Source organism: Physeter macrocephalus, chromosome 1, assembly GCF_002837175.3.
Source record: "Physeter macrocephalus isolate SW-GA chromosome 1, ASM283717v5, whole genome shotgun sequence".
NCBI classification, from domain to species: Eukaryota; Metazoa; Chordata; class Mammalia; order Artiodactyla; family Physeteridae; genus Physeter; species Physeter macrocephalus.
In genome coordinates this window covers 82,793,919-82,805,487 of record NC_041214.2, presented here as the reverse complement: position 1 = coordinate 82,805,487, position 11,569 = coordinate 82,793,919, and positions in this window count along the sequence as shown.

The following is an 11,569-nucleotide window of genomic DNA, read 5'->3' as shown; positions in this document are numbered from 1 at the left end:
CAAATGACAATGAAAACACGATGACCCAAAACCTATGGGATGCAGCAAAAGCAGTTCTAAGAGGGAAGTTTAGAGCAATACAATCCTACCTTAAGAAACAGGAAACATTTCAAATAAATAACCTAACCTTGCACCTAAAGCAATTAGAGAAAGAACAACAAATAAAATACTAGCAAACAGAATCCAACAGCACATTAAAAGGATCATACACCATGATCAAGTGGGGTTTATTCCAGGAATGCAAGGATTCTTCAATATATGCAAATCAATCAACGTCATACACCATATTAACAAACTGAAGGAGAAAAACCATATGATCGTCTCAATCGATGCCAAGAAAGCTTTCGACAAAATTCAACACCAATTTATGATAAAAACCCAGCAGAAAGTAGGCATAGAGGGAACTTTCCTCAACATAATAAAGGCCATATATGACAAACCCACAGCCAACATCATCCTCAATGGTGAAAAACTGAAATCTTTTCCAGTAAGATCAGGAACAAGACAAGGTTGCCCATTCTCACCACTCTTATTCAATGTAGTTTTGGAAGTTCTAGCCACAGCAATCAGAGAAGAAAAAGAAATAAAAGGAATCCAAATTAAAAAAGAAGAATTAAAGCTGTCACTGTTTGCAGATAACATGATACTATATATAGAGAATCCTAAAGATGCTACCAGAAAGCTACTAGACCTAATTGAATTTGGTAAAGTAGCAATTAATGCACAGAAATCTCTGGCATTCTTATACACTAAAGATGAAAAATCTGAAAGTGAAATTAAGAAAACACTCCCATTTACCATTGCAACAAAGAGAATAAAATATCTAGGAATAAACCTACCTAAGGAGACAAAAGACCTGTATGCAGAAAATTATAAGACACTGATGAAAGAAATTAAAGAAGATACAAATAGATGGGGAGGAGTACCATGTTCTTGGATTGGAAGAATCAACATTGTGAAAATGAATCTACTACCCAAAGCAATCTACAGATTCAATGCAATCCCTATCAAACTACCACTGGCATTTTTCACAGAACTAGAACAAAAAATTTCACAATTTGTATGGAAACATGAAACATCCCAAATAGCCAAAGCAATCTTGAGAACAAAAAATAGAGCTGGAGGAATCAGGCTCCCTGACTTCAGACTATACTACAAAGCTACAGTAATCAAGACAGTATGGTACTGGCACAAAAACAGAAATATAGATCAATGGAACAGGATAGAAAGCCCAGAGATAAACCCACACACATATGGTCACCTTATCTTTGACAAAGGAGGCAAGAATATACAATGGAGAAAAGACGGCCTCTTCAATAAGTGGTGCTGGGGAAACTGGACAGGTACATGTAAAAGTATGAAATTAGAACACTCCCTAACACTATACACAAAAATAAATTCAAAATAGATTAAAGACCTAAATGTAAGGCCAGACACCATGAAAGTCTGAGAGTAAAACATAGGCCGAACACTGTATGGCATAAGTCACAGCAAGATCCTTTTTGACCCACCTCCTAGAGAAATGGAAATAAAAACAAAGATATACAAATGGGACCTAATGAAACTTAAAAGCTTTTGAACAGCAAAGGAAACCATAAACAAGACCAAAAGACAGCCCTCAGAATGGGAGAAAATATTTGCAAATGAAGTAACCGACAAAGGATTAATCTCCAAAATTTACAAGCAGCCCATGCAGCTCAATAACAAAAAAACCAGCAACCCAATCTAAAAATGGGCAGAAGACCTAAATAGACATTTGTCCAAAAAGATATACAGATTGCCAACAAACACATGAAAGAATGCTCAACATCAATAATCATTAGAGAAATGCAAATCAAAACTACAATGAGATATAATCTCACACCTGTCAGAATGGCCATCATCAAAAAATCTAGAAACAATAAATGGTGGAGAGGGTGTCGAGAAAAGGGAACACTCTTGCACTGTTGGTGGGAATGTAAATTGATACAGCCACGATGGAGAACAGTATGGAGGTTCCTTAAAAAACTACAAATTGAACTACCATATGACCCAGCCATCCCACTACTGGGCATATACCCTAAGAAAACCATAATTCAAAAAGAGTCATGTACCAAAATGTTCATTGCAGCTCTGTTTACAATAGCCAGGACATGGGAGCAACCTAAGTGTCCATCAACAGATGAATGGATAAAGAAGATGTGGCAGAGTCTGTCTTACAGAGTGAAATAAGTCAGAAGAAGAAAAACAAATACCGTATGCTAACACATACATATGGAATCTAAGAAAAAAAAATGTCATGAAGGGCCTAGGGGTAGGACGGGAATAAAGACACAGACCTACTAAAGCATGGACTTGAGGATATGGGGAGGGGGAAGGGTAAGCTGTGACAAAGTGAGAGAGTGGCATGGACATATGTACACTACCAAACATAGGGTGGATAGCTAGTGGGAAGCAGCTGCATGGCACAGTGAGATCAACTAGGTGGTTTGTGACCACCTAGAGCGGTGGGGTAGGGAAGGTGGGAAGGAGGGAGATGTAAGAGGGAAGAGATATGGGAACATATATATATGTATAACTGATTCACTTTGTTGTAAAGCAGATGCTAACACACCATTGTTATGCAATTATACTCCAATAAAGATGTTAAAAAAATTTCATGAAGAGTACATGATTTTTTAAAAATTATGGTATATTTATTATCACAATAGAATATTATTCAATCACTAAAAAGGAACAAACCATGGATTATGCCACAGTATGGATAAATCCCATAGATATTATACTGAGTGAAAGAACATAGATACAAAATCATATACTTTATGATTATTTATATGAACTTTTAGAGAAGGGAAAACTTGTCTTATAATAATAATTTTAAAAGAAAGGTTACCTCTGGCAGAGGAGGCAGAGAAGGAAATGAGAATTGACTGAAAAGGGGCACAAGGGAACTTTCTGGAATGTTGGAAATATTCTATATCTTGATTAGGATGGTGATTATATGGATATACATATATATATATATACCCACATATGAAAAATATTATTAATACGCACATGTGTACATTTTAATTTATACAAATTATATCAAAATAAATTTGTTTTTAATACATACATACAATATTTTAAAATAACTTTTTCTACATACAATACATATTTCATAGAGAATAACAGCAATACAAATGACTGTTATGTTCTCACCAGAAGTCTTTATGGTGTTAAAGATGAACAAAACAAAACTATCTTGAATTCCATATTCAGTAAAAATATCCCTCAAGATACTTTTTCAGAGAAACAAAAATCAGAGGATTTGTTTCCAGTTGAGCTACACTATTAAAAACTTTTTCAAAATGCTAACTGAATTTATTCAGACTGAAAAAAAAAGATAACAGATGGAACTCTGGATGAGCAGGAAGAAATAAAGAACATCAGAATAGATACATATGTGGGTAAATATAAAAATACTTTTCAAAAAGTGTCTTATTTTTATATGTAGTTTTAAATTTAAAATACAGTTGTCCCTCGTCACCAGTGGGGGATTGGTTCCAGGACCTGCCTCAGTTTCCCAAATCCAGGATGCTCAAATCCCATAGTCTGCCCTCCTCCCTATATATGATGTTCCACATCTGTGGATTCAACAAGCTGTGGATCATGAAGTATTGTAATATTTATTGAAGAAAATCTGCCTCTAAGCAGACCTGTGCAGTTCAAACTGTGTTGTTCAAGGGTTAACTGTACTATTACCTACTTAAAATAATAACAATATATTATGATGTATACTGTATGTGGAAGCAAAATGTATAACAATTGGAGTATAAAGGGTGGGAAAAGGCAAAATGTAATTATATTAAGATTTCATAAAGTAATATCCTATATTATTTGAAGATAAACTGTAAATACTTAAAGATATTTATTGTAATCTCTACAGCACTAGCTAAAAAAATAACACAAAGTAATATAGCTAAAAAAACAATTCAGAGGATGAAAAAGAACACTAAAAATAGTGATTCACTCCCCACGCCCACCCCCCAAAAAAGATAGGAAAGAAAGACTAGAGGAACAAAGAATAAATGGGCTAAATGGAAAACGTAAATCATATCTATAATTACATGAAATGAAAATGAACTAACCACATCAATTAAAAGGCGAAGATTAAAAAAACTGAATTTAAAAAAGGCCGAACCGTAGGCTGTTCACAAGAAACACATTTTAAATGTAGAGCACAGACGGTTGGAAATAATAGGGTAAAAAAAGATACATCATGCAACCTTAAACATAAGAAAGCTGGTGTGGCTATATTAATATCAAAGTAGACTTTAAAATATAAAGTATTATTGGAGATAAAGAGGGACATTTTACAGTGAAAAACATCCATCAGGAAGACTATAATCCCAAATACGTATTCACCTAATAAGAAAGAGACAGAACCCTTCACTTTATTTGGATGTTAATGTGACTGGAAGTAAATGCTGGAAATTCTGTAGCTACATGTCAGTGATGTAGGACTCCTCTCTCAGGCAGAAGAGCAAAGACTTAGGTTAGCAGAGTGAAGGTATAGTAGGAATCTATGCATCTACCCACTTGCTTATACTGTTCAACCATTTGTCCTACCTCACTGGATCCTGTCTTACCTCTAAACTTCCAGTTTTAAGTAAATTAATATTTGTAGTCCAAAGCATCCTACTCAAAACAGTGAAAAATAAACATATAATTGCTAAATTAAATAAATAAGATAAAAATAATCCTGCAAATAAATTACAAACTTAGTTCCCATTAGCAGATTCCGAGGAATCTAGGAGTGTCTGAATCACCTACTGCAACAAAGTTAATATTGAGGAAGCATTAAAGATTTTTCTAGGACCCTCAGGGTCATGTAAATCCACTGGGAAGTATGTCAATTTTATGATCTTCAAAGATGATATTTTAGATTTTTCCTTTGGAATATTTTAATTGTAGATAAGCCAGTCTCAGATGTATCTTGAATCAAACAGAGATACTTTATTAAACCCCAGTTTATTCTTTAAATGACCACTCTGATATCCTTGCCTCGGAGTAAACCTCCCTCACGATGTCCAGTCAGGAAAAACTCTTTCTTCAGGCACCTGCATCTCTTCTTCTATCCTTCCTTGTATCTGTTACTCTGTATTCTTTTTTGTTTGTTTATTTCTTCATTTATCAACTCAACCAATGGATATGCTTCTTGAAAATAAGTTTCATGCTTTACATGTCTTCATATTCATCATGTCTGGTTTAGTGCTTATCTGAGTGAATGTTGAAATAAATTGAATCAAATCCAATGAAATCTAATTCAATAAAATTTATATATTTGTGACAACATTGATCTTTTTTCAAATTTGTTAGTGTATCTTGGACCTATATGTGTATGCATAAAGTTAAGTTTTTCAAATTAAAAGCAAAAGACACTCTCTTTAGCTACTTTAAGTCAAGTGAGTTTATTTTTAGGACCTATGTGTCAGTAAATGATGAAAGTGCTCAGATAAACCTGGACTATTTGTTGCTCAGTTTTTTGGAAACTCTAGGTTGGAGTTATTTACTGACATCTAGCAGAAGCAGGAGTTCATGACCTTCACTTTAGTGATTAATATGAATTAAAAACGGAGACACTAAAAAAATTAAAGCACTAACATGGTTAAAAATACTCACGTATGTACTCACCACTTGACAACTGATAACATTGTCATATTTGCTTCAAGTCTCTTTTTTTTCCTAAAAGAAACAAAACACTACAAGATTGAACACATTTTCAAGCATTCTCAGGCCCATTTTTCTTCCTCCTCTCCAGAGGCAGCCACTAATATGAATTTAGAGTATACCATTTTCTTTATTTTTACTTACATATATATAAATATATATTCATAATCCATATATATTTCCTGTATGTTAACAACCATTTTAATTACTCCTCTCCAATCTTCAACATTACTATTTAGTATTTTAATTCCTCATTTTTTTACACATGCAAAAAAAATGTTATTTTAAAATTTACATTTAATACTTGTGCTTATTTATTTATTTAAATTTTGCTCATATTTGCTTATTACATATTACTGCATCCTTCTGGGTTTTTTTTTTTTCCTGCCTAAGTATATTTCTTATTCATAAATTCCATGGACAATGTTTTCACTTAGCATTTTTTTGGTAGTGTTTTTATTTCATCCCCAGATTTGAATTATAGTTTAGCTGGGTATATAATTTTAGGGTGACAGTTTTATTTTTCCCTCAGCACTTTGATGATATTATTCCAAAAGTCAGCTAGCCTCAATTTTTGCTGATAAGAACATTTTCAGTCGTCAGTTTCCTAGGCAATCTTGTACAAATTCTGAGTACTGGAAGTTCCTCTATGGGACAGTTTTCTGGTTGCCTCTGCTTAGGTCCTATGGGTAGGCTGGTTCCAACTTTGTTTTAATCAGGTTTTCTACTTGGGGTTCTTCCAAATAGATCAGGTGGTATAAATTAGGGTTGTACACAGGTATAGGACTAAGATCTCAGTCTCTTACAGGTCACTTGTTTCATGCCTATGACTTCAGAAGCCATTGCTCAGTGAGAAGAGATTTCAGAGATTTTAAGACGTTACACATATACAGAGCAGCACTTATTTGGCTTCTGGTTTATACGAAGAGCTCAGATACAGTCCTAACTGTATGTGGGGATTAAAATCTTGACCAATTTTTGCATATAACATTAAAAATTCAAGTCACTACGGCATATAACCTTATTCTCACAGAGGCAACATGTTGCAACTCTTGCTCATAGCTATGGCTCTGGGATAATTTTTTTTTATTTCTGGCATCTGGATGTTTCCCTTTATTGTTTTATAGGTTATCTAACTGTTTTTAATTTACTTAAAATACATTAGCCAGCATTAGTATGTGTTCAAAGTAAGAGCAAGAACTTCTGCTCTATTAAGTCTGTCCTTTAGACCAGAAGTCTGACTCTTCTGTTCCCTCAGTCTGCTTCTTTTTGAGTTTCTACCTATGTAATAGCCATTGCCCCTGTAAGCAGATATTTTATGCTAGACCACATCATATATTAGCAGCCAGTTTATGGATTTGCTGCTTTCGGGCCAGTCTATGTTACTGAGCTGACTCAAAGAACAACCCAAGTCAGCTTCTTTTAGTAGAGGTGATAGGATGGGACTTGGAAAGATATTAGGCCTGGTAGGCACTATGATTAACATGTTTTGTATAGTCTGTAATGTAAAGTTCTAACTTATGAAATGAGTAGTAGATTGGATATTGCTTAAGAAATAATAGTGTCACATAATAGATATGCTAAATTATTTTTTGAAAGAGTGAGTACATCAATGAAGGAATGGTCTATGTTTTCATATAGGCTCTGCAGTCATTTGATTTGAGCAAAAACTTCTCTGTTCCTCAATTTCCTCAACTTTAAAATAGTGAGAATAAAATTGGTTCTGCCTACTTCACAGGTTGTTACAAGAACAGAATCACAAGGAGACAGAGTATGTGGAAATATTTTGAAACTGTAAAGTGCTATATAAATGTGATTTATTGCTATTGCTATTGACATAACATAACAGAAAGTTACATTTGGATTCACAAGACCATTTATGTCGTCTTATTATAATCTGTGATCTGTAATGATAAAATAATAAAGCTGATTAACCATTAAGACATTCTTGATCATATTTCATTATCATAATACGTCATTGGTGCCAAAAATGTAAACGACCATTTAAGAATCGTGCTGATTGAAATGTTAGGAGACAGCATGATTTGTGAAGAAAACTTAGTCTTTGGAACTAGATTTCTTTGGTTTTCAAATACAAGTTCTGCCATTTGATAGTTGTTGGATCTTGAACAAGTTAGTTTCTCTGAATTTTGGTTACATAACTTTTGAAATGGGGATAATTATACCAGCTTCTGATTGTCGTAGGAATGGCATGATGTCGGTCAGTGAGGGTAGGTAGACCCTACTGTCCTTCGTCTCCTCTCTCCAGCAAGTATCCTGCTGCTTCCCAATACCTGTACAGAAAACTTTAAAGTCAGAGAGATTGAAAAGTTCTACATAGATGGAAGAAGACACTTTACTCTTCTAAAGGAAAACACTGCCCATAAGCATAACTACTTATAAAGTGTACAGCTGTGGCTTTATTTAGTACAGTTTTATCAATGTAAGCCATCACAAATGTGCTTCAAGAAATGGTCACTATCTGTGGTTAACTGAGCTTTATGGCCAGTCACTATGCACTGTTTCATGCAATTAATGTTATTCCCTGAATAATTTTGAATGCAGATATATAGCCTAGGATTTTCCAAATGAGGGTGTGTGTAACAAAACACTGTAGTATGTTATGGACATGCTGTTGACTATGCTTCTGTTATACTCCAGAGGAAAAGGTTGCGTTTATTTTCTCTCTTTTAACTTTTCAAAAGATAATGTGTTTCACAAAAATAACTTACACTATATGTCTTTGATCTGCTCTTTAAAATTGGAAAAAAATTTTGTAATGTATTTGGAGAAGTTCTCTCTGTACCCTTTATGTGTAACCTTACTCTGTTCTGTTCTGGGTTGTTGCGAATTAACAATAATTGATTAGCTAATTTATTTATAGCTCTGAATAAAAATTTGAAACTCCTGAATAAAATATGTTGAAAACTCTTCCTAAGGGTAAGCAGGTTGATAAAATGTAGTAGGAAGCAGACTCCTTTGAAATATTTTGATTTTAAACTTTTCTTTGTTTCCCTCAAGGGCAGGTTTTGTCTTCAGACTATGCGACTTGTGTTGAATATGAGCACTGTCATAATTGAATGAACCTTTAATTGTAGACTTTGGGTGGCTTTCACAAGGAAGAAGAATTTCCCCTTAATTAAATATCTTTTGCTAATTATCTCTGCATTAATGGCCTGACTGCTTTATTCATCCTGTGGGAATCATAAGTAAAGGTTTAGAGCTGAGGAAAACAGTCCTACACAAGATCTTTTCTTCCCACTGCCGAAGAGACTCACTGTTTCTGTTCTGGGTTCTAGAGGACCCAATAATTCTTGGGAGCTTGGGCTTTGATTACTGGACACAGGACTTCTGACTCTCCATCATATAAAGTAGTTGTATTAGTCATGGTTCTTTTATTTATAAATGGAAGACACCCACTCCAAGTGTCTTAAGAGGAAAAAAAGGAAATTTATTACTTTACATGATTGAAAAGTCCAGGGATAGAAAATACTTTAGATATTGCTGGATCCAGGGACTCATAGTACTTCAGGAGTCATTCTCTCTTCATCTCTTGGCTCCTTTGTTGGTTTTATTCAGGTGGTCTCTTCCCACAAAGCAAGGAAGTTCGTAGCAACTCCTATTCTCTCAGTAACCCCATCAAAATATTATATTTCTTTCTGAAAATTCTAATAGTAATCCCATTTCAATTTCTTTGGACGGATTTGGGCCATGTGGCTTTTATAAACTAATTATAGAAGTCAGGGAAATACTACTGATTGGGTGTGCTTAAATCATATACCCCCTTCTGAATCTAATCCTAGTGGTAAAACAAGGATTGAAAGAAGGAAAGAGTTGGATACCCTTAAAAAATCAGATGTAAAAAAGAAAAAAAATCCATCATCGTGCATTTGCCAAGAATGTGATATATGTGTTGAGCCTGAAATAATGAATGAACAAAAGTTCCATAAGGTGAACAAGTAGCTGTAGGAGATAGAGTAGTGGGCATTTGAGGCAAAGGGGACAGGAAGACACAGGGATGGTTAAAGAGTGTGATAGTTTGGAGAAACGAGAGTAGGTTGCTGTTATGGCTAAATCTCATAGCAACCACCTCCGTGCACTTTCACTTCTGGCAGGGACAGGGCACTTGAGACGCTAGGCATTCTAAGGGCAAAAAATTTAAAAATTATACTGTACAAATTTAGGTTGATATGTACAATGGAATATAGCTCAGCCATTTGCAGCAACATGGGTGGACCTAGTGATGTCATACTGAGTGAACTCAGAGAGAGAAAGACAAATATCATATGATATCGCTTATATGTGGACTCTTAAATAATGGTATGAATGATCTTATTTACAAAATAGAATTAGAGTCACACATGTAGAAAATAATCTTATGGTTACCAGGAGGGAGAGGGGGAGGGATAAATTGGGAGATTGAGTTTGACATATAAACACTACTGTTTAGAAAATAGATAACTAATAAGGATCTACTGTATGCCACAGGGAACTCTACTCAATACTATGTAATGGCCTATATGGGAAAAGAATCTAAAATAGAGTGGATATATGTATATGTATACTGATTCACTTTGCTGTACAGCAGAAAGTAACACAACATTGTAAATCAACTATACTCCAATAAAAATTTTAAAAAACAACAGCAAAGTTAGGTTGAAATACAAATGTTAACGTTTGGTAGTAACCGAGGATGGCTTGATCATTGCAGGACAATGGCTTATAAAGCGCCTACCATGGCTGAGACCTCAGGGAGCATGGAGAAACTATACAAACGACAATAATCATGCTTTCAAGAAACTCTTATTAGGGCCCTATAAAACATGTAAACAAATCATTATATACGGGACAGGAAAAAAAGAGCCTAGTCTTTATCCCTCACACTTCCATTAATATGGGTCAGGAGAGAGCCCCAGAATTGTTTGTGCTCCTGGAATGAACCCCGAATCCTTCTAAACCCAGCACACACAGTGTCACCACCTTTTTGTTCCTAGAGAATATTGGGACCAACCCCTTTGTGTTCTGGTTCTTTTTGCATCAGCTATGGCCACAAAAGACTCTCTGGTCATCTCAAGATTGTTAAACTCCCCTCCTCATAGGTCTTTTTATACTCTCCTCCCCAACCCCCAAACAAACTACCTGATCCAGTCTCCTATCCATTTCTTTGCTGGGATCCATCAGACCAATTTCATCATAGGTGACACATAAATCCAAGGCTCTGAGAATACATTCATCTTCTGCGTTACAATCCACACATGGTTCTGTTCTTCCCCATTTTTGACCTCATTCCCTTCCCTTCTTCAAGCCACTTTCACCAGGGCCTCTGGAAGTCATGGTCAGCAATAGAATTTCCGATGTCCTTTATCTCTTCTCTGTAAATTCCCTTCTCTTCTTACTCTAACAGAAGCTGGTTTGCCCCGAAGACACTGTTTCTTCTCTAGCCTTCTCAGGTAGTGGCTATTTTCTTCCTATACTCCTTATACAACTGGCTCGGCAGTAAAATGTGTCTTCCTTGCTCTTTGTTGCTTCTTCTAGACCACTGTCGTCCCTCCTCTATAAAATCGTCCAGCTTTGAATTTCATGTATACCACCCAGATAGCCTCCTGAATGCAATCATATCCCAGTTCCTCATCTCTCCCACTCATCTTGTGACTTTAACAGCTGGATCTCTGTCACTCTTTCAAAAGTACTGCCTTAATTCTTGGTGATTCAAATAGTCACATAGAGTATGTTTGCAATACTTCAGCCTCTCAGTTCTTGATTTCCTCCTCACTAGTGGTCCTATCTTCCATCTACCTCACTTCCTCACTGCACTAATTTACCTTCAATGTCATGAAGATGAATAATTTCAATTTCTTTATAATCTCAGTTTCAAGCA